The following is a 24,448-nucleotide window of genomic DNA, read 5'->3' on the forward strand; positions in this document are numbered from 1 at the left end:
AGAAAAAAATGAAACATAAGTATGTGTGCTATGTGGAAGAGGCAAAGGAAGGTAGTCCAATGAAAGGACCATGGTGAGAATGGAAGGGAGGGGGAGTGGGTGGAAGGGAGAAGGGGAGGTAGAGTGAAAAGAAGAGAGGGAGGCAGAGACAGAGCATCTGCCTATTGCACCCAGCCCTTAGTGTTTACCCTCCCCTCACCCGTTTGTCTAGGATGCTGGATTCCACGAGAAACAGTGTGGTTCAGCAAGTCCTTAAAATGAAATACATGAGGCCAGAGATTATGGGCCATATTATCAAGGAAGGGCGATATGGGGTTGATGATAGGCCCTTGTGAATTTCCATAGAAGCCCAGGTTCCGGCCTGAACCTGGGCTTCAATGGGAATTCACAAGGCATATTATCAACCTGTTGTCGCCGCTTTAGTGGCAGTTTCCTGCCGCTAAAGTGGTGATAATGTTATTGCCGTGCTTTGATAATATAGTCCTACATTATTAGCTACGGGAAAATCGCTTGCATGTACCTGTGTACCCCCAGTGCTGCACCCTAACCCCTTCCTCCGCACTGTGCTCAATTGAAGGTCTTTGCACACTGAGGCTTCACTGCTTACCTGCCACCACTGGTGTGTCCCACGACATGTTGGTGCAAGCTCCTAGTCAGGGTTACGTCTGTATGGTAGACCAGGTCTCCGGTCGGGGACGGTGTCTTGATACCACGATAGAAGGTGTCAGAATGCCAGGGCATCATTGCGGGGTCAGCTCCCACTCCGCCCTTCTTTGGCAATCAATGAAATGTCTGAAAAGGGAGAAATAATCTAATGGTGGAAACCTCTGGAGGTAAATGAAGCTATTTTAAACTTGATAGAAATTAAGAGTTGAGTGTGTCCTTCATTTTTTAAGTACAATCTACCAACTGTTAGTGATAATCATGGTTCAAAGAGGAGTTGGAGTGCACGAGAATACACTAGGTTAAATAGTAATATGTTATACCAACGTTCACATAAAGGAAAAGAGCGCATGCTAGAAGCATAATGTGCGCCTGTAATGCAGTGGCAGGAGCCTGTGTGCATGTACACTTAGTAAGGAGCTCACTACAGTGTCGGAAAAGCCAACACCACATGTCTGTAGTAGTGCTGCCCGCGGCCTCAGGCCTGCAGTACGGTACAGCAGGTCCTTAAAATTAGACCGATGTGACTGAATGAGGTCAGAGATCACATCATTATGCCCGGCAACACCGCTTTTTCGCACGTGCGCACTCAGGGTGATGCACCCCACCTCTCCCGCAGCATCGCACTCAAAAGGTGTCTGTAGGGCAGCGCTGCCCGTAGGCTCAGGCCTACCTTATGGTACAGCAGGTCTTTAAAATAAGACAGAGATGTGACTGGCAATATCGCTTATTCGCACATGCGCACTCTGGATGATGCGTCACATCCCTCCCGCAGCACCGTGTTCAAGAGGTGTCTGTAGGGCAGCGCTGCCCACTGGCTTAGGCCTATAGTACGGTCCAGTAGGTCTTTAAATGAGACAGAGATGAGACTGAATGAGGTCAGAGAGCACATCATTACGCACAGCAATTTTGTTTGTTTGCACCTGCACAGCCAGACTGAAGCACCCAACCCCTCCCGCAGCACCGCGCTCAATTGGCGGCTCTGCTTACCTCCTGTCATTGTTGCGTGAGCAAACACTACGGACAGCAGTGCTCACAATTCCGATGGAGTGTTGATTACAGGAGAGTGTACACCTCATGGATCCCTTTCGTGGACAACGGGCAATAGGGCTCACAATTTAAAGCCTGTGATGATTGCCAGGATGATGTACACCTCATGGATCCTTTTCTTTTTTTTATTGAGCAGTGCATTGCGGGCGCGCAAGTTACAGTTAGCTCAACTAACTTTAACAGGCAAATTTCTCTAGTTTTATATGAGTCAAATGTTCAACTAACTATGACGTCCCTGAAACCTATGTTTTTTTTAGTAAATATATATTGAGATATATATATATATATATATATATATAGCCACAACAGCGATTACTTTCAAATGCCACGTATGAGAGCACTCACGGAAATTCAGATCAAAGTGCTCTTAATGTTCAGGCCCCCTGCACTGACAGACATGTTTCGGCTTCAAACCTTCCTCTATGTCAGTGTCTGTTGTTTCACGAAGACATTTTAATCAAACAATGTATCATGTGTAGATCATAAAAAGAGAAGGTGGTCTTTTAGTCACAGTTCATTACCAAATTCCATGGCGGCCATCTTAAAGTGTGGTTTTTCAACATAAATGAGTGCAAAATATAAACAAAACCATTATGTGATTTAAACAGAAATTGTTTGACAAAGTTAGGTGTTACGAGAGGCAATTCATGGAACATTATTCAGGCACAAATACTTGAAATGGTGTTAATCCATAAGGAAAATGTATTGTTCTATGCAGTCATATTCCATATTCAAGATATTTGCCTATTAGAAATATATATTTCATCAGCGAGTCTCCATGTCCTTTCATTATTATGCCCTGATTGGGTGATCATGTCACGGAAAGGCAGGAGGGCATTGTTTTTATAATACAATCCCAAAGTCAAAAGACCTAAGGATGACAAGTCATAGCCCATGATAATATCTAATGTTAAAGGTTGAGTTGTGAAGACTTGTCCCTCCTCGAATTTAGAAGTTATCCATAATGTGAATAAAAGAGTATGGTCCAAAGCACATAAAACACACAAATAACCGTGGCTATTTGAGTTGTACCCACATTTCTTCATCATTGTTAAATCCCAGTGGGGCCTGTGTTTGAAGATCTATTATATACCTTGATTCTAGAATACATAATTTCTTAGTTCTAGCACCCCCTCTCTCATTTTTTTTAACTTGATCTATTCAGTAGAATTTGAGGAGGTCTTGATTACTTTGTGTTGGACTTGCCCTATCACCAGTCATTACTGGTTGTTCTCATCAGCTGTTAGGGTTGTGCCTAAGAGGGGCCTGATGGGATAATGATGTTTGTGCTGATGATTTATGCCTAATGCAAATGTTTATGCCCCTAGCGTGATTCATGATTAGGAGGTTATTACATAATAGGTTTATGCTTATGAGGTTGGCGCATAATGTGGTTTGCGCCTGATGTGTTGCTGATTACACATTATATTTTATGTTGCAGGATATACTACTAAGTGCAATATTTTGTCAGTAATTACTGGTTGTGTTCTACATCTACTAGATTCACTTTGTGGTGGTTCCGACAGTGGCCCAATTGGCCCTGTCATGTATTCATATTCCCCTGTAAAGATTGCCTACTGCCAGTTGGCACAGTGTATATTGTGTGACTAATAATCTTTTTTTTTTTTAAATATTTATTAAATTTTTCATAAAATTTTTCCATACATTCCAGCGTATGTTTACAGCACCTTCCAATTTCGTATGTTTACAGCACATTCCAATTTCTCAGGTGGTTATATATACAATTCATTGTTTATACAATTTTTATATCACAAGCAGATGTAATAAGATAAGACAAAACCTATCCCCTAGCCTAAAAACACAAAAAAAAAAAAAAAAAAAAAAAAGAAAACCCGCCCTCGGAAAAATCCTAATTTCTTATACTATTCTAGGTTTATCCTACTGGATTTCCACATCGTGATGGGTTGCCATATTATTTTACCTAATGCCTTGGCCCTTCTGCCTTTCCTATCGTATATTGCCTTTTCTAGATTATAGATGTTAAGAAGGCTGGCCATCCACTCTGAGAATAGTGGGGGAGCCTTACTCAGCCAATTCCTTGCAATACAGATACGGAGCACTGCGGTTGTAACAAAAATAAACTCAACTGGAATTGCTCCTTCCATACTTGCTACCCCCAAAATAATTAATTCATCTACAAGCTTAATCTTAATATTGAGTGTTTTATCAAGAAACTCTTCTATAGCTATCTTCAAGGTAAACAGTTGTGGGCACTGTGAGAACATGTGTACAATGTCTGCACCACTCGCATTGCATCGCGGGCATGTTATTCCTGTTGTCCCTCCCCACTGGGCAATTCTATCCGGTGTATGATAGAGTGAGAACACTGTTTTGAAATGCTGAGATTGGAGAGTTGCCGAGCATAGCACTGTTCTACCCAAATCCAATGACTCCTGGAAAGTTTCTGAGCCTGACCCCAACTTTTCCATCCATTTTTGCGAAAATTTTGCCCTATCATCTGTTTTGTTTTCTTTCAATTCTGTGTACAGGTGTTTTATCGTACATTTGATAGTTGTTACAATATAATCCATAATTTTGCATTGTCCCATCCCTACCGGGCCGCCTTGTTTTTGTACTAGAAAGCTCCTCACTTGGAGATATTTATAGAAACTGTTTTGTTCTAATCCAAATTTTGCTTTGAGTGCCCCAAACTGCTCAATATTACCCTGTCTATCCAATAGGTTCCCTATTTGTACTATGCCTTTATTGTCCCAGTCATGCATAATGGCATCTTTAAAAATCTCCCTTGGCAGTGAGCTATTTGTGTATAATCTTGTATAGTGATTAAATCTACCTAGCCCAAATTTCTTAGCCACCCCTTTCCACACCCTATATACTGCTTTCAGAGTCTTAAATCTTGTGTGCTTAAAATACGTGAATTCAGTTGTATTTAGAAATCCATTCTCTGCTTCTTCCCCTAATAATAAGGCATAGACATTAGGTAATCCTGGATAAGTGCCTGATAGATATTCCAAACCTCCTTCGCCTATTAACACCCTACTATACTGTAGCACTGCAGCCCAATAGTAGAGCCTAAAGTCCGGTGCACCCCAACCCCCTTTCTCTCTATCCATTGTTAAGTGTCTATAGGCTCTTCTTGTTTTTCCTTTAACCCAAATGAATTTATTCAAAATTGATTCTAACTTACTGAACCAAACATTTTCAAAAAATAAGGGAATGGATCTAGATAAATACAAAACTTTGGGAAATGTTATCATTTTGATGACATTAATTCGACCCATTAAGGTCAGATGTAAGTTATTCATTCTTTCTGTGTTTATTTTAATTTTTCCCAACAGCGGGCTCATATTGATTTCTACTAATCTATCTAATTCCGTTGTGATCTTCACCCCTAAATATGTAACTTCAGGTGTTATTCTTATATCTTGATAGTTTACCTGGTTGTTTTGTATTATTTGTGTTTTTCCTTTATTTAAAGAATAACCTGAAAATGTGCCAAACAATACAGCCTCCTGTTCGATTTCTATTATAGCTGACCCTGGGTCTGGTGTAACCACTGCCACGTCGTCTGCGTATGCAAGTGTCTTATATGCCTGACCATGTACTCCAATCGGGAGAATTTTAGGGTTTCCTTCTAGTCTTCGCAGAAAAGAATCTAAATATAGGGCGAATAGCAATGGTGAAGCTGGGCAACCCTGTCTTGTGCCGCGCTTTATACGTATGTCCTCTGTATACCCTCTATTAATCCTCACCCTAGCTGTTGGAGCTATATAGAGCGCTTTTATGGCTCCTATATAGCCTGTTCCTATCCCAAACCACTCCAAGGCTTTCCACAGGTAGCCCCAGGAGACCCTGTCAAAAGCCTTCTCCGCATCCAAGAAGATGGCTGAGGCAGGATCCCCTGCGGCTCCCGTAACATCCAAAATGGTAATCATCCTCCTTGTGTGTTCTGTAGTCCCTTTACCCGGTATGAAGCCGTGTTGTGTTGTATATACCAACCCCTCAATTACCCTGCTAAGCCTTTGTGAGAGTGCCTTAGAGTATATTTTTGCGTCCGCATTCATGAGGGTAATTGGTCTATAAGAGCCAGGATCCAAATGCGATTTATTCTTTTTCAAAATAACTACGATACTTGCACCGGCCCATGATTGTGGTGTATTTTCCCCTATCTGTGCATGCCTTAAAGTTTCTAGCATATCTATCCCTAATGTGTCCCAGAATGTTTTATAAAATTCTGCCGGTATCTGATCAGGCCCCGCGGCCTTACCCGGGGGAAGTTTCGATACTGCATAATATATTTCTCCCAATGTTAATGGCAATTCCATAGCCTCTTTATCCTCCAGAGTCAATTCCTTGTGAGGGATTCCAGCCAAGTACTCCTCTATTTCCTCTTCCTTACTTTCCACATCCTGGTCATAGAGTTCTGAATAAAATTCTCTAAACACCTCCCTCACATCTTCCACCTTGGTTACTACCTTCCCCCTTTTATTTTTGATTTCTTTGATTTCCCCAGCTGCCAGATCTTGTCTAGTGCGTACTGCCAGCATATGCCCAACCCTCTCATTAAATTCATAAAACTTTTCCTTTTTTGCTAGGTAATTAGCTGCTGCTTTATTAGCCAATCTCTCCCCAGTCTCTGCCTTTTTCAATTCTATTTCTAATAGGATCTGCTCAAGAGATTCCTGATTCGTGACCAGCTGAATAAGTTTTTGTTCTAGATTCTTTAACTCCTGTAGCCTACTAGCTAACTCCATTTTCTCTTTTTTACTCCTATGTAAGGTGTAAGCCAGCGTTTCCCCCCTTACCCCTGCTTTGAATGCGTCCCAAACCATGCCTGTAGCTGCCGTGCCTCTGTTTGCCTCCCAGAACTGTGTAATCCATGTCTTCATTCTACTGACATAGTCCTCTTCCTTGAGCAGCCCCCTTTCGAATGTCCAGTTGTATTCTTTGCGACTAGTACTATGGTTTTTGGAGATGGTCAACACCAATGGATTATGATCTGAGGAAACCCGTGGTATCATTTCTATCTTCACTTCTAGTACTAGGGGGCTAGAGACTAAAAAATAATCCAATCTGGCTATGCTTTTATGAGGGGCAGAATAGAAAGTGCTACCTGTCCCCGTAGAATTATATGCCAACCATACATCTACTAATGCATTATTATTCATTAAGTTGGCGATAGCCTTTCTTGTTCTCTTCTTGCGATCTCCCTTCATCCCCCCTCCCATCATATTAGCCCATTGACATTGAAATCTCCACACAAAATTATTGGTTCTGACCATAATGACAATTCAGTATCTAAGAACTCGAATATATCAGGTTCATCTTCATTAGAGCCATATACCGAAACAATTGTGTAACAGCATCCACCTATCTCTCCTTCTATCATTACCCATCTGCCGCCAACATCTTCCTTCTTTCTCTTTACTACCATTAGTCCTTTTCTTGCCACTATAGCCACTCCTTTTGTTTTAGCATCTTGCAGAGTGTGTGCTAGAACTTCGAACCCTAACTGATCTATAAGATACCTATCCTTCCCTCTCACATGTGTCTCCTGGAGACATATAAGATCTAATTTTAATACTCTGCACATGGCCGCTACTTTCTGCCTTTTCCCACCATCATTCAAACCGCAGATGTTAATCGTAGCAATTCTTATTGCCATCTGTTCTTATAGAAGAGCCCACAAACTAATTCCTCTAGGTTTTTTACTGCCACCTTTGCATGTCTATATAGCTTCTTATTTTGTGCTGAATATATCCATACCTTTTTCCCACCACCGTGCTGCCCCCTCCCCTCCCCCACCCCCCCTCTGTCCCCCCACCCCTTGCTAACCCCCCCCCTGTTACAGGCAAATAGGTCAATACTGACCTATGTGTGACTGCTTGCTGCAGTAGTGTCGCTTCCCTTCTCCCGCCCTAGTAACCCATATTCAATATCCAATATACCTATTAATTTCCCATATGCGTCTTATGCTGGTTCTGATTCCCTACCCTTCCTGTCTTTCTGAGACTCTGTAATTTCAGCAAGATACTCGCCCGCCTTTACTTCAGAGAAGAACATTCTGATACGCCCTTTTGTAACAACTTTTAACTTTGATGGGTACATCAGGTAAGCTTCGGAGCCCTGGCGTTGGAAAGGGGTGATAAGCTGCCTAAGTTTCCACCTCCTTTCCACGGTCGTGTGACAAAAATCCGGTCTCGTGAAAAATGTAATCCCTTCTACTGACTTTTTCCTATCTGGTCTCGCAGACTCCATAACTTCCTGCCTAGCCAAAAAATTCCCAAAAAAGACAAGCATTGCCCTAGGTAGACCATTTTGACTGCCGCCTCTTCCTCCCTTCTGTGTCAGTGGGAATCTGTGCGCTCTCTGCACTTCCAGTTCCCACTGCCACTGTGCCTCCGGATATGCATCTTTTAGTAGTTTAATCATAAACCCCCTCGGATCCTTCCCTTCAAGTCCTTCCTCTAGGCCCAGAAAGCGTAGATTATTCCGCCTTTGGCGATTCTCAAACCCTTCCAGTTTCCACTGCAAGTCCTCAGTCACCTTCCCTTGCTCAGTTCTTGCATTCTGCCAATCCGTGACTTCGTCCTCAAGCCTTCCAGTTCTTTCTTCAACTTGTTCCACTCTGCCTTCCACTTCCACATATTTTCTATTCATTCTCCTGATGCTTGTTTGTATTTTCTTGGTGTCCTGCCTTGCTCGTCTGCTTTCTAAGCGGGCCTCTAGGTGCATTTGCTTTAGCATAGAGAACATACCATCCAAAGTTGCTTGGGGCGGGGCATCATTCAAGTCATTTAAGGGGTAACTCTCAGGTGCAACACCCAGATCTTGCTCCTGATACATTTTGGAAGCACTACCATAATCCCATAGCAGTTTCCGGTTTGTACTTGTCGCTGCTCTGTCCATCTCTCTATCACGCCTTATCATAGTTCTTCTTTTTTTCTTTTGTGTTTCCTTATCTCTGTGCTCGCTAGAGAGAGATCTTTCTGACTCTGACCCTGATGAAAGATCTGTGGTCAAAGCTTCCTCCTCTGACCCCAACAATGAAGAATCTGACCCCTCAGTCACTGAGTAAAATTGTTCCCCCTCTGGGGAGCGTACTCTCCTCCCTTTAGCCACTTTTGTGTAGCTCCGATCACTCTGAATGCTTTTCATACTCCCCCAGTTTGATTGTGCCACTACACTCCTATCCACAGGTGTTGGCGCTAGTTTCACTTCCAACAGAGCCTCAAGTATTTGAGCATTATTAGTATTGATATTGTTATCAGAGTTTACCGTTTCAGTCAGCTCCTTTAGTTGTCCATTACTAGGCTTACAGGTACTGGCGCTGGTGCTGTTCGCCGTCTCTCTGCCAGCTTCTTTGGCTGCATTATCGTTCTCGCATTTGTTGGCGTTCTCGCCAGTCTTCTCCGCTCCTTGCGCGGCTCCCGCTTGAAGCGTAGGCGTCTCAGGCCCTGGTTGCCTAGCAGCCGCCGTGCTTGTGTCCTCGCGGTCGGCGAGCACGGTTTCCGCATTCGGTGTTGAGATTGATCCTGGAGCACCTCCGGCGGCCGCTATTGCTTGTTGATTTTTGCCCGCAAATGCCTCAGTGACCGTGGATTGCCGCAAGTCTCTACTTGAGGTAGGTGCAGTGATCGGAATGATCGTATGTTTTACTGCCCCGCTTTCCGAATGAGAGCGCCTCTGTTGTGCGTGCCCTTTGCCTCCAGGAGTCTCCGTTGATGTTACTTGAGTAGTTGCTTTGGCCGCTGCCTTATAATCGGCTTTTTCGGCTTTTTCCTTGTCCTTTGTAGATTTCTCGCTTTTCTTGGACTGCATCTTTAGTATAGCGCCGCTTGATGCAGTAGTTGTTGGACGTTTGCTCTGCGTGGTTTTTGGTATCGTGCCTGTGCGCTGTGCCATTCTCAAGGCTGCAGTGATACCATAGACCAGCGTTTCCTTGAAATGTCCACAGTAGAAAAGTCTCAGAGTTGTAAGCACCCTTTGCAGTGCTTTGGAGCCTGTACCTGTGGTTCCTTTAGTAACTCCTTTGGCGCTCAGTACGCCTTGAAAGATCAGCATATTTCGCTCCTATATCCAGCCATTTAATCCCTGGGACAAGGAGAAGGAATTAATGCGACTGCTCTCTACCACAGCATGGCGGCCATCTTGCCTCCTGTGTGACTAATAATCTAATGTGTTTATTGTAATACAAAGGCTATATATATTTTTTTAATTAAAGTTTTTATTGATAACAATACAGGACAGTCGGCAATCAAGCGAAACAGATCATAGAAGTGGAAATTGATTACTATACCAAATTGACATTAGAACTCAGTGCAAAACCAGCAGTCGGATGTATAAATCAGACAATACATTATTCAGAGCCCTGCCTCCCATCCCTTAAACCTCTAAATCACTACCCGCACAAAGGCTATTTTTATATATAACCTTGTGTGGAGTTCCTTTTGTAGTGTGCCTAGTGTGTTGCTGCTGTGTGAGCGTGTTGCGCGAACACTTTACACATTGCCTCTGGGATAAACCTAACTGCTAGTGCCAAGCTACCAAGGGGGTGAGCAGTGGTTATCATCAATGTGTAACTCACTCTCCCTGACTAAAGTGGTGGTTTCTGCCTAGCTTTGGCGCAAGCGTTAGCCAACCAGTAATCCCATTTCTAACACTTTGATTGAAAATTTCAAAGTGGCGAGCTACCGGATAAGTTACATCCTTCTTAGTGAGAGTCTCATGTGTTCAAGAATGCCTTTTTTCCTTGGGTGAATTGAGCTTCCGATGTAGCGTTTAGGGCAGGGGCACTCCAGGCAGTACACTGTAAATTCTGAATTGCAGTTCAAAAGTTTAATGCTTCTAGTTGGTCTAGGGTCCTGTTCAATGCTTTTGTAGTTGGTGACTTTAGGGATATATTTACATGCCTTATAGTGCATACAGTGATAGACGCCTGTAATTTTGTCGGTTTCAGGGGGGTGGCATCATAGTGACTGTATATCAAATGGTCACTCAGTGTTTGACCTCAGCTATAAGTTATCTGGGGTTGTGTGGAGATACTATGTTTCAAAACATTATCGGTTTGGAGGATATGCCAGTTCTTTTTGAAGACCTGGGCTATATCCTCGGACTTTTCATTTAAGTGGGTAATCATCCTGGCATCGATTTTTTAAGGGTATCTTAGGAGTTCAGACCTGCTTACTTTGCCTGCCCTTTCTGTGACCTGATGAAGATCAGCATTGCTATACCTTCTTGCTTTAAATCTTCCTAGGGCTAGAGTCTTTGTGTCATCATAGTCTGGCTGAATTGAACAATTGCGCTTAAGGCACAGTAGTTCTCCATAAGAAATATTTTTTAACAGACTTTTAGGATGGTAACTTCCTGCATGCAGGACAGAATTGCCTGCTGTCGGTTTTATGTATTACCTGGAAAGCAGGTTAGCCTCATCTACATAGACTTCCAAGTCCAGATAACTTACTTTGGTGTCGCTAATATGCTCTGTAAATTACAGATTCAGATCATTGGCATTGAGAGAAGTGATTTATTCCTCAGCTGAGGAACGGCTACCCCACCACACAATAAAAAGATCATCTATGTACCTAGCCCACAACGCCACTTTGTCAATCCAGTGTTCATGTTGTTCACCGCAGGCCACGTGCTTCTCCGACCGGCCCATGAAAAGATTTGCGTAACTGGGGATGAAGCACATGCCCATCATGGTTTCTCCTTGCTGCCTGTACAGTTGCCCTGAAAATGTAAACATTTTATTTTCTAAACAGAACCTGATCTTTTTTAAATTTGAGAGATATCTTATTGAGGAACCATTTGACTGCGATGATACCTTGTTCATGATTTATGCACGTATACAAACTAGTTATATCAAGAAGGATTAGTAACATATCTTTCTCCCATACAATGCCCTCAATCAATCTCAAAAAATCCTGAGTGACCCATACATATGAGGCCAAATCTTTGACCGAGGCGATAAAAATGAGTCAATATATGTTGATGTATTCTCCAAAAGACTGTTTATAGAAGCCACAATTGGTTTTCCCGGTAGATTAGCAAAGTCTTTATGGATTTTAGGGAGATGGTACAGGTCGGGAGGACAGGTTTTTCACAGTGCAGGAATACAAATTCCTCTTGATCCAGCATTCCTTCGTCCCTCCAAATTAACGGATGTTGATGAAATGTTTGAATACACTCCACATACTCTACTCTTTTAATGAGCAAATAGCATTCCCTGTCATTAAGTTGTGTCACAACATTTCCCCCTTTTTCGAAGGGTTTGATCTCCAGAGTGTCATCTTCTTTTAGTGATTGAATCGCTTGCCATTGCTTTTTAGGGATATTATAATGGCATATGTGATGATCATTTTTCTTTGCCAGATTCTTTAAATCGGTGATAATGGCTATATATACATTTTTTGGAAAACTTAATCAAAACAACTATAATTTGGTGTTCTCAGAACAAATGAGTAAGTCAGAAATAGAGTTCCTTGATGTAAAGGTTACAATCCAAGAGAACCAAATAACAACTAGCCTGTTTCATAAGAAAACATCTGGCAACAGTATCTTGATGGCTAATAGTGCGCATCCTCGGAACCTGGTCGACAGCATACCCTATGGGGAGCTGCTCCGGGCGAGGAGGAATTGTAGCACTGAGTTAACATTTTTGAGAATCAAAAAGAAACGATGTGCAAACGTTTTAAAGAACGTGGGTACAAAAGTTCTACAATTAAGAAGGCATGCAATCGTGTTGAACTAACAGTGAGGAACAAATTACTCCACCCAAACAAGGCAGCGGAGACAGACGACACCATCAGATTTGTAACTACTTTCTCAGGCCAAGCAAATGAGATTAAGAGGATATTTAAAAAACACTGGCATGTTTTAACTACTGATGAACATCTGAAAAAACATATCAGTACTAATCCTCAAATCACTTTTAGAAAGTGCAAATCTTTAAGAGATGATCTTGGTCGAAATCATGTCACCAACACGACTAAAAACAAGGACAGAGCAGGTTTTAAATGTTGCAGAAACTGCAAGGCCTGTAGAAAGAGTGTGGATTGTGACTTTCTAGAAATTCACAATTCTGATAGAAAGTTTGAAATACGAAAGATGTTGAGCTGTAACACCATGTATTGTGTCTATGTACTAATATGCCCATGTAATAAATGGTACATGGGAAGCACAATACACTGTGCTTAAACAAGAGTGATGGAGCACGTGCGTGCCATCAAAAACAACAACCCACAATACCCGGTAGCACGCCACTTTTTGGATTGTCATTTTCAAAATGAGAGTCTTCTAAGGATGGCTGTTATAGACATGGTGGAACTAGGCACAAGGGGAGGAAACAGAGAAGTCTAGATATATCATAGACTTTGACTGTATGACCCCGAATGGGTTGAATTCAAGTGAGGAATTAGCTGTGCACCTGAGAGAATGAAATTTGAAAATTTTAAAGAAATTTAAAATAATTGATAACCTACAGTCCAAGATTCTAACTTTTAATTTTAAATATGTTTTTAACTTTTAGGTATATAAAGGGTGGTTCATCGAACATGGCACAAATGAAATAAGAAATTGCATAGCTTAGCGATGGACGGAATGATACAGTATAGAAACGTTTAATGTTTATATGCTGATATATAAATACAGTTGATGAAATGTGCCCACTTGGGCGTTATTGTGATATAAATAATAGGATGTATTTTTTTGAGTTATGGATAAGCCCACTGGGGCGCAATAGCTCTGACTGACGATATGCGCAATCTATGAACTTTATTTGAAAAAAATTATTGAACGTTTTGTCAAACACAATGCGCACACGCTATGTAATGAGAACTTGCATTATGCGGCATTATTCATACAAAATAAGGTGTTTCAATCGTACTAAAAAATACTTATAATGATTTGGTGATGTGAATCATGTATAGAAAGAATTAGTCAACAATGCTCTTAATTTGTATATAATTAGTGTTACTCACAAAAAAAGAAGTACCAAATATTATTTTTTCAGAATAATCTTTATTTTCTGTCTTTAACTAAGAAATTTGATGGGCGAATTAAGATAGAAACGTATCTCCATCAATTAATGTATAGGCTATGTAAACATTACAAAATGGTTGCCATTTTTGTTGTTCTGTGTATTGCACTTAAGGGTGAGATTTCACTGTGTGTAAAACACGCACGTAGCATCATGGCGTTGAAACGTGAGCAAGCCGATAGGTGGAACGCGTTGTTTCCTGCCATTAAACTTCACTATTTGCACCAGCAATCGTGTCCGGGTAAGTTTTCTGATAACGAAGGCATTGTGGAATACAATTTTAGGGCTGCCGGTGGTCCCAAACTGGACTGGCCATGAGCTAGCCTGGCATTTTTCCTCATACCGGAGCTGCTGTTTGTTGTGATATATATATATATATATATATATATATATATATATATATATGGCTCCAGTTTGCACCGTTGCGAGGGTCACTCTTTGTGTCGGGTGCCGAAAAGAACGCGTCGGTGCGTCGCGTTTTAAAATTACAGCTCCAGTCTTTATAAACCTTTACCCAGCCGGGTCAGGAACAAAGACACAGCACTCCCGGGCTCAATTCAAACAGCGGAGGTATTTTATTTAGGCAAACGCGTTTTGGGACAGCGTCCCTCCGTCAGTGGTTCAACAGTGGTTCACGCAGTTTCATGTTTTTAAATGAGACGCCAGAATTAGTCACAAACATAGAAAACGGACTAGGGCGTCCACATTAACTTAGCGCCATCTTAGACTGGTTTCAATCTATGTTTTCGGCATTGTAATTCACAATTTTAGCTAATATTTACAGTTAAACATTTTGCAGTGTATCGGCCTGTGAACGGAAAAGCCCATTTTCATATTTTCATTCATGTAAGGGAATTTGTTTTTACACTCGGGGTTTATGGTGCAAACTATTCAATAGTCTCAATGACAATCATGGTCCATCGACCTTGATACAATTTCAACTGGGTTTTGCCTCGGATTAAATCTTGCCGTGTATCGGCAATGGCAGCCTTAATGGCTGCATACATTCACCCTGCTTCCCCAAGTATTACCCAAACAATGTTATATGCAACAAATTATTTACAAAATAAACGGTCTCATTATTTATGTGCTACCCGCCACCCATCTCAGTTCATCATGTATATACAATCATTGCACATTTTCTAAATTGCTTCAGTTCATGTATTCCCTTATCAAAGGTTCTTAGTCCAGAAATTATTATAACTTTCACGTATTTTTACAGTTCATATCTCCCCTTATCCAAGGTGAGTTGCCATCTCCTCTCCCATGTTCAGGCCCCCTGGTGCCTTCGTTTCTAAATCAATAATGTAACGCGATTCAAGCCTTCTAAGGGTCTGCAATCTATTTCCTCCCCTGATGTTTTCCGGTACACAGTCTAAGCAGAAAAACCTGAGTAAGTCTCTGTTACTATTGTGCTTGATCGCAAAATGTCTAGCGACAGGGTATGTAAAGTCCATAGTCGCTCTCATATGTTCTAAAATTCTTAATTTTACAGAATTGATTGTACTGCCAATGTATTTTAAATGGCAGGGGCACTGTAAACAGTAAACTACATGATCCGTCTGACAGGTCATGAATTTGCTGATTTACTTTTCACCTCAACAGCCTCTTATTTTGTAGGTGAGTGTGCGTTTGCTGAAGGCACATGCTTTGCACTTCCCGCATGGAAAGAAACCTTTGGCTTCCTTTAGTGTACCTTTGGTGTTTCGTACAGGTTCCAAATGGCTATGAACCATATGGTCCCTTAGGGATCTTGCCTTCCTAAAAGTAAATTGAGGGGTGACAGGTATGTCCAACCCCACAATATGATCTGTCTTTAGGATGTGCCAATGTTTCGACATGATTGTCCTTAGTTTGAAGGAGTTCTCTGAGTAGGTTGTTACCATGCGAAATTTCCCCTTCCACTTTGGGCCTTTCTTTCTTCTGGAACAGTGCATCGCGTGGCAGGGCCCTAACACGATTGAGGGTATCCTGTAAGAGTTTAGGTTTGTAACCTCTTTCCTCAAACCTGTCCATGCTTTCTCTGACTGCTAGATCAAAGTCCTCCCCATGGGTACAATTTCGTTTCAATCTAAGAAACTCCCCATAGGGGATACTATTGATCAGTTTGCGGGGGTGACTGCTGGTGGCAAACAGCACACTATTCCCGGCTGTTGGTTTCCGATACAGGGAAGTTGATATTTTTCCGCCCTTTATGGATACCTGTAAATCCAAGTAATTAACTTGTGATTTACTAATGTCTCCCGTAAATCTAAGATTGCAGTCATTGAGGTTTAACAGCCCAATATACTCCTGCACTTCGTCTATGGACCCATCCCATACCAGGAACAGGTCATCGATGTACCTGTGCCAGGTCACCACTTTGTTGTTCCATGTGGCTTTGCTTGGACCCCAGGCTTCCTGCTCCTCCCACCAGCCCACGAATAAATTCGCGTAGCTGGGGGCGAAGCAGGAACCCATCGCTGTGCCCGACCTCTGTCTGTATAGAGTGTCCTGGAAAAGGAAAATGTTGTTATTTCAACAAAAATCAACTAATTCAAGTATCATTTTGTTATGCATTGCAAATTTTAGTGATCTTTTTCCCAAAAAGTATTCAATTGCTTTCATTCCTTGACCATGCTCTATGCACGTGTATAAACTTGTTATGTCCAACGTTATCATTAAGTAGGAGGGTTGCCATATCAGACTTTCAATCTTCTCAATGAAGTCTGTCGCGTCTCGGATATAGGACTTAAGTTCCAAAACAAATTCGAAGAGATAGAGGTTTAAAAACTTTGAAAGGTTTTCTGTTAAACCTCCTATGGAGGAGATAATGGGTCGTCCTGGTGGTTTGTCCATATTTTTATGGACCTTAGGTAGGTGGTAAAAGGTTGGTATGGTGGGGTTGGTGGTCTTCAAAAATAGGTACTCTTCTAAGTCCAGCATCTGTTTCCCATGCCACTTTTTCAAAAGATCATGAAGAATTTTGATGCTTGTTAGATATTCTTTTTTATCAATTTGAGTGTAGCAGTTAGTGTCCTGTAGAAACAATGGAGGAAGAACTACAGAAAAACACCGATAAGGAAGAACAAGAACGACTCCGAGTATCCATGAAAAAGAGATTGCAAAAATATGAACTAAAAATCAAAATGAGAAAGCAGGAAAAATTCGATCGGGATGAGCGGGCTTACGCTATGGGCAGAGTACTTACCTTTGCTAAAAAATATGATCAGCCACGAAAAGAACTGGCCAAGAAAGATCAGAAGCCACCTGAATCTAGAGTCGAAACATCGGAATCAGATATTAATCTGAGCGAGGCCTCGGGGGATGAAACAACAAGTCCACCAACCCCACAAAAGAAGACTCCTTTTCATCAGGAATTCAAAGTCATTCGACACAGCTGGCTAAGGGGTGGAAAAAACAAACCACCGGAGGAGGCAGACAAACAAGAAGAGGTGGCTGGAAGAGGAAGGGGCAGAGGAAAGGCCGATACAACCTCGCGGATAACAAGAAGCAGGCGAGGCCAAAGATGGTAACGCAAAATGATTCCCTAACGATTGTCAACTTGTCAAACAGAGTTCTATCCTCAAGTGAGGAATCAGTCTTAAAATTGGGACTGACCTTCTGCCCGAACACGCAGATGGAATACACACAAACGAGGATCGATCTCTATAAATTTATCAGGAAGATCAAGCTGCACAAATACTTTAAGGTGAAACCAACAGCCAAAGAGATGAAGTACCTACGGGGTAACAAGAAGGGAACTGATTTGTTGAGTGTAAATGATTTAACCACATGCGAACTCTTGGAAAATTTGCGAGAGGGCAACGAACACGATGAAAATATCTCTGATAATTCTCTCACACAGAGACTAGCAAGTGTTGATGTGGAACAAGAGGCTCCAACTAGTGGACTTAAGCTACCATCGAAATTTGTACCTCAAACTGCAATGGATGCCATTGACATATTCTCTGAGGCGGTCATCAGGGATCTGATGGCCATGAGATCTATAAATAATGGACCCAATAAATTTAACATCACGAAGGAACAGAGAATAGCAATAAATACATTGGCGGAAGACAAGACCATAATTTGCAAACCCTCAGACAAAGGGGGAAATATTGTCATTATGTCACGCGACGACTACATTGAGGAAGCAAAACGTCAGCTACAGGACACTAACTGCTACACTCAAATTGATAAAAAACAATATCTAACAAGCATCACAATTCTTCATGATCTTTTGAAAAAGTGGCATGGGAAACAGATGCTGGACTTAGAAGAGTACCTATTTTTGAAGACCACCAACCCCACCATACCAACCTTTTACCACCTACCTAAGGTCCATAAAAATATGGACAAACCACCAGGACGACCCATTATCTCCTCCATAGGAGGTTTAACAGAAAACCTTTCAAAGTTTTTAAACCTCTATCTCTTCGAATTTGTTTTGGAACTTAAGTCCTATATCCGAGACACGACAGACTTCATTGAGAAGATTGAAAGTCTGATATGGCAACCCTCCTACTTAATGATAACGTTGGACATAACAAGTTTATACACGTGCATAGAGCATGGTCAAGGAATGAAAGCAATTGAATACTTTTTGGGAAAAAGATCACTAAAATTTGCAATGCATAACAAAATGATACTTGAATTAGTTGATTTTTGTTTAAATAACAACATTTTCCTTTTCCAGGACACTCTATACAGACAGAGGTCGGGCACAGCGATGGGTTCCTGCTTCGCCCCCAGCTACGCGAATTTATTCGTGGGCTGGTGGGAGGAGCAGGAAGCCTGGGGTCCAAGCAAAGCCACATGGAACAACAAAGTGGTGACCTGGCACAGGTACATCGATGACCTGTTCCTGGTATGGGATGGGTCCATAGACGAAGTACAGGAGTATATTGGGCTGTTAAACCTCAATGACTGCAATCTTAGATTTACGGGAGACATTAGTAAATCACAAGTTAATTACTTGGATTTACAGGTATCCATAAAGGGCGGAAAAATATCAACTTCCCTGTATCGGAAACCAACAGCCGGGAATAGTGTGCTGTTTGCCACCAGCAGTCACCCCCGCAAACTGATCAATAGTATCCCCTATGGGGAGTTTCTTAGATTGAAATGAAACTGTACCCATGGGGAGGACTTTGATCTAGCAGTCAGAGAAAGCATGGACAGGTTTGAGGAAAGAGGTTACAAACCTAAACTCTTACAGGATACCCTCAATCGTGTTAGGGCCCTGCCACGCGATGCACTGTTCCAGAAGAAAGAAAGGCCCAAAGTGGAAGGGAAATTTCGCATGGTAACAACCTACTCAGAGAACTCCTTCAAGCTAAGGACAATCATGTCGAAACATTGGCACATCCTAAAGACAGATCATATTGTGGGGTTGGACATACCTGTCACCCCTCAATTTACTTTTAGGAAGGCAAGATCCCTAAGGGACCATATGGTTCATAGCCATTTGGAACCTGTACGAAACACCAAAGGTACACTAAAGGAAGCCAAAGGTTTCTTTCCATGCGGGAAGTGCAAAGCATGTGCCTTCAGCAAACGCACACTCACCTACAAAATAAGAGGCTGTCGAGGTGAAAAGTAAATCAGCAAATTCATGACCTGTCAGACTTATCATGTAGTTTACTGTTTACAGTGCCCCTGCCATTTAAAATACATTGGCAGTACAATCAATTCTGTAAAATTAAGAATTTTAGAACATATGAGAGCGATTATGAACAAGGACTTTACATACCCTGTCGCTAGACATTTTGCGATCAAGCACAATAGTAACAGAGACTTACTCAGGTTTTTCTGCTTAGACTGTGTACCGGAAAACATCAGGGGAGGAAATAGATTGCAGACCCTTAGAAGGCTTGAATCGCGTTACATTATTGATTTAGAAACGAAGGCACCAGGGGGCCTGAACATGGGAGAGGAGATGGCAACTCACCTTGGATAAGGGGAGATATGAACTGTAAAAATACGTGAAAGTTATAAAAATTTCTGGACTAAGAACCTATGATAAGGGAATACATGAACTGAAGCAATTTAGAAAATGTGCAATGATTGTATATACATGATGAACTGAGATGGGTGGCGGGTAGCACATAAATAATGAGACCGTTTATTTTGTAAATAATTTGTTGCAGATAACATTGTTTGGGTAATACTTGGGAAAGCATGGTGAATGAATGCAGCCATTAAGGCTGCCATTGCCGATACACGGCAAGATTTAATCCGAGGCAAAACCCAGTTGAAATTGTATCAAGGTCGATGGACCATGATTGTCATTGAGACTATTGAATAGTTTGCACCATAAACCCCGAGTGTAAAAACAAATTCCCTTACATGAATGAAAATATGAAAATGGGCTTTTCCGTTCACAGGCCGATACACGGCAAAATGTTTAACTGTAAATATTAGCTAAAATTGTGAATTACAATGCCGAAAACATAGATTGAAACCAGTCTAAGATGGCGCTAAGTTAATGTGGACGCCCTAGTCCGTTTTCTATGTTTGTGACTAATTCTGGCGTCTCATTTAAAAACATGAAACTGCGTGAACCACTGTTGAACCACTGACGAAGGGACGCTGTCCCGAAACGCGTTTGCCTAAATAAAATACCTCCGCTGTTTGAATAGAGCCCGGGAGTGCTGTGTCTTTGTTCCTGACCCGGCTGGGTAAAGGTTTATAAAGACTGGAGCTGTAATATATATATATATATATATATATAAATATATATATAGATAGATAGATAGATAGATAGATAGATAGATAGATAGATAGATAGATAGATAGATAAATAGATAGATAGATAGATGAAGAGAGCTTTCAAGTTTCCTCTGTTCTGCATTGATATGTCTGAGTTTCATTCACTCTCTTTTTCCATTGATGACAGTGAACTGGATGGTGTAATGGTTCAGTGGCTTTTTCAGTGCAGCCGTCTGAAAATGAATATGGTTCAGTATTGGCCAGTCATTTAGTTTAGAATTTTCACTTTTTTTTAGATCCCATCTCATTTTGTTGCTTCTTCTCTTTTTAATTTAATGTTTCCTTAGAAGATACTGCTGTTCTCCTGGCAGTGCTAACAGGTTGCTTTGTTGCTGCACATTTCATCTGCAGTGGGTCACATTCAACATGGCTACTCAGTAGAAAGGAGGGATTCCTATACACATCAAGCACAATTGACAGTTGTACCACCCCAGAAGTGACATTATCATTGGCCGGGACTTCTGGTCCCCTGGGAGTCCCTCCCTGGAACTGAAATTAGTGTAAATGTGGCGTCACATGATCATGTGGGAGTCAAGTGTGTTGTGACATTCACCACGTTCATGTGTTAGTCACGTGCCTGGGCCATGGCCCTTGTTCAGGGGTCTGGGTTATGCAAAAAGTACAGTGCTAGAGGTGTGTGCAGTGTTTCAGAGTTTCTGAGTTTATGGGCATATTCGGACAGGTGACAGGGACCGATGTCAGCTTCCTCACAGGGAGGACTAGGGGAAATACACAGCCATCCCCCCCCCCCCATCCCTATGACTGCCTAACCCAAAGCGGCTGGTCAAATGTGGCTTTAAAAAGAATAATGCAGCACATTTCCAGACTGGATCAACGAGGGTGTATTGTGCCTTAGAGCAGGACAGCTAAAAAACACAAGTATAGGTGCCTTGATGAGGGATACTGTTTGTAAAGGTCAGATAAGTGAGGCCAATACACCTGTGTGGGTTTCATGCAGATACGCATCTTCTAGAGTAGTTGCTACCCCACACCCCTATTATCTTATGTGTCATTATTGTTACTGCTGACTTCAAATAATGAACTTTCAACTTCTGGCTTTTTAAATGCTTTTCACAGTAGCAACCATGTGATGTGAAGTGAAACCCAATACACATTTCTGTGATACCCTTCACCAAAGTGATCCCAATGCATAATTAGCAAACGCGCCCCTCCTAAGTATAGAAATGCATCTCCAAGCACCCTTTACACATAAACAATAACAAAAACAGGCACAAACCTTCTATTTTAAGTTTGAGGACATTTGGGATACCACCAGCCAAAATGGAGAAAAGTTTGGATCAGAATGGCAGTGCGCAAACTGCTGCTACAAGTCAACTGTTCCAGGTAAATAATGGTGAAGGGTTTTATATTTACGATGTATTTTTTATGTTTCTCACAATAATAATGGCTTTTGTATTATATGGTAACTATCCTCTGCAACATATTGTTTTAGGCTGTGTGTCTCTGTGTGCCTTTTTGATAACTGGGCACAGCTCCAGCTGCAAAGGCCTGTAATGCACCCAGGTTTAGAGCGAGACGTTTTGGCACAGTTCATAGAAGAAGCTTACCTGTGCATTCGGCATTGTAGGCAAGTTGTGTCCTCATTAAAGTATATCCACAGTATAGTAAACCTCTTACAAATAAAAATAATCCACATCTGTACTCATCCTCAGCAGTAGGTCTCGGGGTGTATGTAGTGGTGGCTGGTTCTCCTGGTTTCGGCCCCTGCACCTGGGGATGGCTGGTGGTGCGTGTTGTAGCCCAAGGGAATTTGGGGTGGGTGATGGGACTCTGTGATGCGGTCCCTGCTCCTGGTATTTGGCAGGTTATCCCTGATGGGGACCAGAGGTCTGGGATGGGGCCCTGTACATATTTGATTTGCGGCTCATTCAGTGTGGCCCCTGGGGTCTCCTGCTCCTGGTATAAGGCAGGTGGTCCCCGGTGGGGCCCCTAGATCAGGGGTAGGCCTTGTGCTCTGTTGATATGGCCCCTCAGGCTCAATAATGCAGCAACAGGGCTCAATGATGTGGCACCTCTGCTGGTATGTGGCAGGTGGTCCCTGGTGGGGCGCTGGACTCTGGGGTGGTCCCCGCTCCTGGTATGTGGTAGGTGGATCCTGGGCTGGGGGCTCTATGATGTGGCCCCTGCTCCTGGTATGTGGCAGGTGGTCCCTTGTGTGGTCCAGGGCTCTGGGGTGGGGCCCTGGGATGTGTTGGTATGACAGGCGGCCCATGTTGAGCTGTGGGAGGTCCAGCGAGGTCTGTAACCGTAATACTGCTGCCTCACTGCTCCATCAACATCAACGCTTGAAAAGTCTGGAGTGTCTGGGGGCCTCTCCTGAATTTGTGTTTTAGGGCCTAACTACATTCAATTTAGGAAGAAGTGTTGTGGTATTTGTAACTGTTAGGATCTGTCTGAGGTGCTCTAAAAAATGTTTGGTCATGAAGACCCTTAAGAAACAGAATGAGTAGCAAGTTTATCTTGTACATTCTGTTTATATTTTGAAATTTGCATCTTTTTATGCATAAATGTGGACCAGTAGCTCTTTAGGGAGCGCCTTTGGCCCAGTCACAATGGCATAACCCCTATGTCTCAACAATGAAAGGGGGAAACCTCTATTCTGACCTATCTATCTTTGCATATTAGCATTTAAGTCTGTTCACAATTTTCATGCAGGATGCAGCAGGGTACATAAAATCATTCACTTAGACATAGTATTAGTTATTTTCATTTATTCAACTTTATATCAAATTATTTTTTCATTTTTTGGTGATTATAGTGTCAAAATAGTGATACAATGACATAATAACACTTGTACATCTATTTAAAATACAGGGCTAGACGTTGCTAAAACAGGAACCCCTAAACAATCTGTATGCAATTGCTGTCGCTCATACCATCATTCATACACACTCAGACTTTCATATCTAATGTACTAACAATACAAAAAACAATGAAACAATACTTAATGAGACAATAGTATCCTATATTGGACTCCTCAGAACATAGCTCAACCCGTGGTTTGAGTCTTCCTTTTTTTTAAAAAAAATTCCCCAAGGATTAGTAGTCTTTTGTAATCCTTTCTTTTCTTTCTTCGAGGTTTTAATTCTATTTTGTATGAGGGTCTACGGTGCGTACGGCCTACGTACGTTCCAGTGGTATCATTTCTTTAATTCACCTTCCTCAGGGCCAACATGTAACTGGACAACGAACATATACATACATTCTATTAAAACAAGGGGGTTCTCATAATCTGAAATAAGAACATATATACCATCATTAGTTGCTGAACATCCAGATGAACAATTCATTTCTTAACTATTTAGCGGTCATTCTGTGCTATAGCCTATTGTATGATTTAGTCAAAAGACAGTTGGATACCATAGTGTGCTAGACTTTTAGTACCTTAATTCCCAAAGTTAGGAGTAAACATATAGTGAAGAGAATATAGAGAAAGTTTTGAAATTGTTAAAAAGTAGAGAGTGATGAATCTCTGTGCCTACATCCTGAGCAGACGTTACTTGCAAGGTGCTCTTGTGTCTTAAAATATCAAAGAATAATACGAGTGTGGTCTACCTTTAACATGTCTGTTCCTTTCAGAGAATTTTTAGAGGGATGGGTCGCGTATGTGCTGACTCTCTGTGTAGATGTTGATTCTGTAGCGGGGATGCATAAAAACCTAGTAAGAAACTCTTCTAATTGTCAGGCAGAGAATATGTAGTGCTGAGAACAACTGTGTTTTACCCAAATTGTTGTGGTCCTCGGAGTGCATCTATATTTCGTATTTTCATGGATAGATATATTGGGCAGGCATCGAGAATGACTGGTGCTATTCTGATGACCTGAAAGGGAATGTGGCATATTATATCCAGAATGTGGACGTACTATAATTTAACTAGTTGTTAATCTCCACTATTATAAAAGTAGTGAGGATATGCCTCCATTATGATCGTGCTATAT

The sequence above is a fragment of the Lissotriton helveticus genome, chromosome 5_1, assembly GCF_964261635.1.
Source record: "Lissotriton helveticus chromosome 5_1, aLisHel1.1, whole genome shotgun sequence".
NCBI classification, from domain to species: domain Eukaryota; kingdom Metazoa; phylum Chordata; class Amphibia; order Caudata; family Salamandridae; genus Lissotriton; species Lissotriton helveticus.